Source organism: Dermacentor silvarum, chromosome 1, assembly GCF_013339745.2.
Source record: "Dermacentor silvarum isolate Dsil-2018 chromosome 1, BIME_Dsil_1.4, whole genome shotgun sequence".
In the NCBI taxonomy this organism is placed as follows: domain Eukaryota; kingdom Metazoa; phylum Arthropoda; class Arachnida; order Ixodida; family Ixodidae; genus Dermacentor; species Dermacentor silvarum.
This window is the reverse complement of record NC_051154.1, coordinates 306164712-306171310: the sequence shown is the minus strand read 5'-3', so window position 1 is coordinate 306171310 and position 6599 is coordinate 306164712.

Here is a 6599-nt window from a genome sequence, read left to right as displayed (position 1 = left end):
TCAGCTCCGAAAGCGCTTTTGCATGTTCTCTGAAGCTGTGATCAAAGCTTCGTGTCGTCCACCTAGTCACCGTCTACGATATCTCCGAAAACAGAGGTTTTTTAAGCTGCCCTGGCGTCATACACTTCCATTGTAAACAAGGAGGCAACGGAGGCAGTTGAGGCAAGCAATGGACGCGTCACCACGTGATCAAACATGGCAGCGCCCACGGGATCGCCGCGAAAAGGGTCAATAGCGGCGAGAAGTTGGAGTGGCGCCCTCTACGAGTGACGTCACGGCCAGGACGGCGCTCGCTAGGCTGCTGCGCGCGCTCGTTCCCTTCGTGCATGCTTGGGGTATTGCCGCATTGGTGGCTCGAGCCGTACTTATTGAATGATATGTCGGCTTCTTTTTACTGTCATGCCTGAACGGCAGTTTCTTCTTCTAAACCACGTGTCGTGAAAATTTGCGGCGTGGATATCGCAAGCTATGTAGCATTGAAGGGGTCTACTGGTTTTGCAATGCGTATATGCACAGTGTCTGTCCATAAACTTTGCGTAAAAAGAATGTCTGCACTTTCAAGACACGAAGTTGTGTATGATGCTCCGCAAAACACTTAACATACCCTTAGTGCTTAGCTATGAGAGACATTGCATTTTACAAGGAAGAAAAATCTTGGTATTGGTATTTGATGTCAATATTATAAATGCGTGTTAGAAGGAAACTGTACAGCGAATCTTTTATGATGATTCTTATGACTATGGCGAGTTGTTCTAGTCAAATATGGCTACTTTATTAATGCGTAAAAGGAAGAGTTAGGCACGCACATTGCATGAAAACGTTTGCTAATACTTTCACCGTTCTCTGAAACGAATACTATATACTTCACGATTACCATAACAGCAATCACCTGAAAGAACAGTTTCATGGTTAAGATCGAGAGCCTATCAATTGCACGCTAGAAAGTGTTTCATAGTGACCCTCAGTTGCCTTTATCGACATCATGGCACCGCCCTTACGCAACTAAATCTACCGACTGTCGATATGGCGAGGCATGCATTATTCGCGAAACGGATCAGTTCACTACAACTTAGAATTGAAACCATGAACCAGTTCTTTAAGCGCCAATTACAATGCGTAAGGTATACTCGAGGCTATACAGCGCAACTTAGGCTGCGCTAAAGAGGAAAATTCAAACGCCTTCTGCCTTACCATGTCTCGATCCTGCGTTGTCTAACTACACAAACTGAGAACTATTCGCTTCGTGAGTACATAAAAGAGAACCTCACATACCCGCCTCATAGAGAAGACAGCACAAGCCTCAAATGAATTCACTTGATTTTTGACCTCCACAGGGGAATAATGATATCTTCAATAAGCCTCGTACTGCTAATGAATGAGGCTTGGGCTTCTCTCTAGCTGCAGCCATACGGTCCAAAATGCATATCTCACTAAAAAATTTGGGCCGAGCAGCCTGTTGTCAGTTCGCCAAACAGATTCGTGATGTCTGTTCCTCAAGAAACAAGCAGCAGTAAATTTCACAAGTGAGTTAAACGTGTAGCACGGAACAATGAATAAATATTGGTACATTCCTTTGCGTACTCTGCAAATAGCTGTAAGCCTCAATTAGTTTTACTTGAAATTACCGCCACTTGATATTAACCGCTGAAGAACGACCTAAATTTGAGAAGCAGTTAGAGGAACAAGTGCTGCTGGTTGAATCTAAACTGCATTGTCAGGTCCTTGTGTTACTGCCGAGTGTTTCTGTGAAGAAATGAAAAATTAGACATTATACCATGAGCTACTCATCATAAGCAAACACGCCTTAATAGGTTAAAATCAAGGTAAATGTAGCAGTCATATGTAGGTATGGTATCCTAACTGGATGCTTATGTGCTATGTTTATGTGTTTATGCTCTTATTAGTCACGTGCCACTTACGCTTTTTTATTAGTCCCTCAATCTGCAAAGTCTACATCCGCGCATGAAAAACACGCAATGGGCTTGTCTGAGTTCCTTCGGCTGACACTGCAGCGTTGCCCTAGAGAAACAAATTGTCGTCTAGGAAATAAGCTCTTTGAATAAGTTTGCGCGAATAAAGACGTCGTAAAATGTATTTGAGATGACCGTCATAAGTATACAAGCACAGGGAACGACAGCGAACAAACGGAATGCAGAAGGCGCCCGGACAGCGCCCGAACGGCAGCAGACGACAGGCGCGAGTCCGTGCCCTGACGTCACGCGAGTGGCGCTCGCAGCGCATCTGTAGGTCGTTCTCGGGACGAAAAGGCTGATTCACACTACGCCGACACGACAACGATTTTGGTCGCCGACTGATGACGACAGCAGTTTACAGGATGGAAAACGGCTGGCCAACGGTTTAAAGGAAGGAAAACGCTGTCGCCAATAGTCGGCATACCAAAATCGGTACCGTGTCGGCGTAATGTGAATCAGCCTTAAGCACACGGCGAGGGCATGTCATAGGCTCCGAGGCAACTAGAGTGTACTATTCTAGTACACTCTAGTACCGTATTCTAGTAGAGTGTACTAGAATACGGTCGAGTGGGACGAGCGGCTGGGGCGGCGCATGCTTTGCAGTGAGGCGCCCGATGTGGAAAAATACTGGGGCGGCGCTGCGGTCGAAATGGATTGGGCCGCATCAAGGTCGCGCCGTTGGAAACTTCTGGCGATACTGCTCGGCAGGGTTATTCGTACTACTTCGCGCACTGGTATTTGCGTTCAGACCGATCAAATGGGGTTCGTAATTGCATTTGACATGTATTTATGCGTTAAGAATACATTTCTTTCCTTTCTCTTCTTTATTTTTTTATTATTTTCTAATGCCGCTCGGTGATTGCGCGTGCATTGCGGCCGCAGTGTCGGCTTTCATTCTACTATGTTATTGTATGGTTCCCTTTGGAGAAAAAATATTTTTCTCGTTCTTGAAGCAGCATGTATCTCTCGTGTGTATTGTTGCGCCTATAGTTTTCTATCAGTAGGTCTTGCGAAACGCAGACGAAGCAACATATGTAACCTTCCTGCTTGCCGCATCAAACAAGTAAAGCATATCTGCTACATCCGGCACCTTGTACTTAGATTTACGGGAAGCATTGGTATAGATTTTTTAAAAAAAAAGGAAACTGCAGTGCAAGATTCCATTCAAGTTTCCGCCTTTCTCGCGTAACAGAATGCGGAGTAATTGGTACGGGGTCATTTACTGCAGTCGGACCTCGAGTGCCGAAAACGGTTTTAGTTAGTCATTCTATATGCTAATCTTTGGCCGTAAGCCGTACGTGGAATTTCTTTCCCAGTCGATACTTCAAAAAAGAAAAGAAAGAAAGAAAGAAAGCCTGCGCGGTAGCCTAATTAGTGCCGATATCGTGGATATGGAGTTGCGCTGCTAATTCTGGAGCTCGCGGGTTCAATCCAGGTCGCGGAATTCGACGGGAACGAAATGGAAGAAGACTCGTGTACTTCTATTTAGGTGCGCGCGTTAAAGAACACCAGGTGGCAAAAACTAAACCGGGTGCCTCATAATCATATCGTGGTTTTGCCACGTAAAACTCAAGAATTTGCTTATATTAAAAAAAGAAAAAGGAAAAAGCAGGTGGCTGCGTTCTTCGGCTTATTTCTGGGGGTGTAAACAAGATAAATTATTCTCGAGTCTGATTTCTGAGAAAAACATGTTACACTTATCCTACATTTCATGCGTAAATGTAATGCCGTTCCCAAATGTATGACCGCTCAACTCAGCAGCTTGTGTATTATAAACGGCTGCGTTCAGTTATCCGTTGCACTATCCTAACGACCATAATGAAACAATTAAAGGAACGGCATGTCTCACATACACGTAGAGATATGTGCAGATCTGTTGCGTTCGTTGAAGAAAAGTGTGGTACCACATAGGGCACTCAGTTTTAATGGGTTGCAAACATGGTGAGGCTGTCAAAAATTCTTGTCTGAGTAAGTTAGCAGATTTACTACAGGCTGCCCCAAAATGGGGCGTTTATATTGAATGAGAGCGAGGAACTTGGTAAGCAGGACTTATTACCACCCGTCCGTTAATTCTATCAGGAACTGCGCCTCTGCGCAACAGCCACGACTCTCCGGTAGCAAAATCATTCGGAATAACAGTCCTGCACTTGCATACAGTCACTCACCTTTGAGATTGCAATAGTGCTGTTATGCATTACATTCCAGCGGAAATTACTATTCGGTGTCGTACAGTATATCAATAACACTTGCACACACACACAACACACGCACACACACACACACACACACACACACACACACACATATATATATATATATATATATATATATATATATATTATATAGTACTGGATTTTTCAAGGGGCAAGCGTATTTAGGAAAGTCAGAAGCAACAACTTCGCGGTTATCTTGGTTTAATATTTTCCCAAACAGTTTCGGTCGGTGGACCGACCTTTTTCAAGGGAGTAACTGGATTTTCAAGGGGCCAAGCGTATTTGGAAAGTCAGAAGCACAACTTCGCGGTTATCTTGGTTAATATTTCCCAACAGTTTCGGTCGGTGGTCGGCTCCCTTGAAAAAGGTCGGTCCACCGACCGAAACTGTTGGGAAAATATTAAACCAAGATAACCGCGAAGTTGTGCTTCTGACTTTCCTATATATATATATATATATATATATATATATATATCAGATGGTTTTGCCTGCTGTGACTATTATTTCTGCGAATGAGAGTTTTATTTCCAGTATTCACTAATAAGTGTGTTTGTTACTGCAAACACGTGCGCTTATTCCGGTCGGGAGTTCTCACTTTTTCAATTATTGCATTTCGAATATTTGTTATTTTTCTCTTACATATATATGTCTATGTACCCTTTCATTTAATTACCTAGAAATACATTGGTCATTATTCGCGCCACACAGTTAATAAACCTGGTTTACTTCACTCTAATATTGTTTTCTTCGATCATTGTCCCTGATCAATATCCACCAACAAGAAGCGCGTGTAAAATGACACAATATCAATACTAAAATTTTCTTACGTAGCCTTCATGCCGCGGAGATACCAGTTACTTTTAGAGGACAGTGGTAAAAAAATGTTGCAGTGGCTTAGCTCAGCTATGCCAGGATATACGTAGCGTTAGCAAAGATTCAGCTGATTATCTTAGCTTTCCTGGTTGTCTAGATTGTCAAGGATTAGCTACTCCAATGACACACACAAACGCCAGTCAGAAGCGCAGCGGCTCCAGCGCAGTGTCAGACGGCGACTGCACAGCGAGCGCGCGCCGGCGCCAGTGCGTCTACCACGGCTACGACGTCACTCCTCTGGAATGCGCAGACCGGCGGCGGTGAGTCACGCGCGGCGGCGGCGGAGTGCGCGAGAGGTGCCGGCTCCGGTGGCTCCGGTGCGCAAGCCGTGTGACATCACTGATCCTTGCGCATGCGCATCACGGCTCTTGATGTGCCGCGCGAAACGGGCTTGGCTAGGCCAGTGTAGCTAACGCTACAAAATCCATCGCATGCCCCCGCGCGAGGGACACGTGTAAATGCAGAGCATAGTGGGGTTCCGTGGTGTTGGTGTTGTTGGTGTGGTGGTGGTGGTCTGGGTTGAGAGAGAAGAGAGAATCGTAAGTAGGTAACGTAAGTTTGTTATTATTTTATTGGCATCACTGCGATTCTTATTATTATATTATATTATATTATGTTATTATTGCTTCTCTGTTCTCTTCTTTTCGGAGCACGACTCAACTACGACGCTTCGCGCGCTGCACATGTGCTGCAAGCGTGATGCGGGAGAGGAGGAGTGGGGGAGAGGGCGCACCTGTGCTCGAGCTGTTGCGGACGGACGGCGCACGCTACATGTGAGTTAAAGAAATGCTCTGCATTTAAAACAGCAGTTCACCTGGCTGAAACTACATTTTGCACCGGCCGTCAAGAGTCATGGGCGCACCGGAGCAACTAAACCATTAAAAATGTCCTGCACAGAGGTTCTGCGAGAAAAACTGGGCGTCCGCCAGCGTCCGCCAGCGTCCGCGTAGCGAACACGCGCTCGCTAGCAGACGACGCGCTTGACAACGACAGCAAAATTGAAGACGTCGCGTTGTATAATCTATGCCTCAAATATATATGTTTGGTAAAATGATGTAAACATAAAGTTGCAGTTGAAATAAAGCGCTATTTTAAGAGCGTACTATGCGCAATCGGCCTCGGCGCCCGCAGCAAAAGTACGTTGAATATGCCGCGGAGCGCGTCTCCGCCCCAATCCATTTCGCTCGCAGCGCCCTCGCACTATTTTTCCACGCGCGGCGCCTCAGCGGCAGAGCGCCGTTCGGCCCACTCGACCATTGTCTAGTACACTCTACTAGAGGCAACCAACGCACGCGCGCGCGACGCCCACGGGTCTCCGGGGCAGTGCGGCCGGCGCGCGCGGCCATGGTCGCAAGCCAACAGCCAAGCCACAGCAACGGAACCCAAAGCGGACTACCTCTTCGCAGCTTCCGCTCTTGGCCGACGACGTGTTCGCTTTGAAAATGATTGGGCGAGTTAAGTTAGCGTGCTCCGAACTCCAAAGGAGCACGCTCGAGTGCGCTCGAGTGTGACGCCTTCGGAGCTTAACCTAACGTCATTT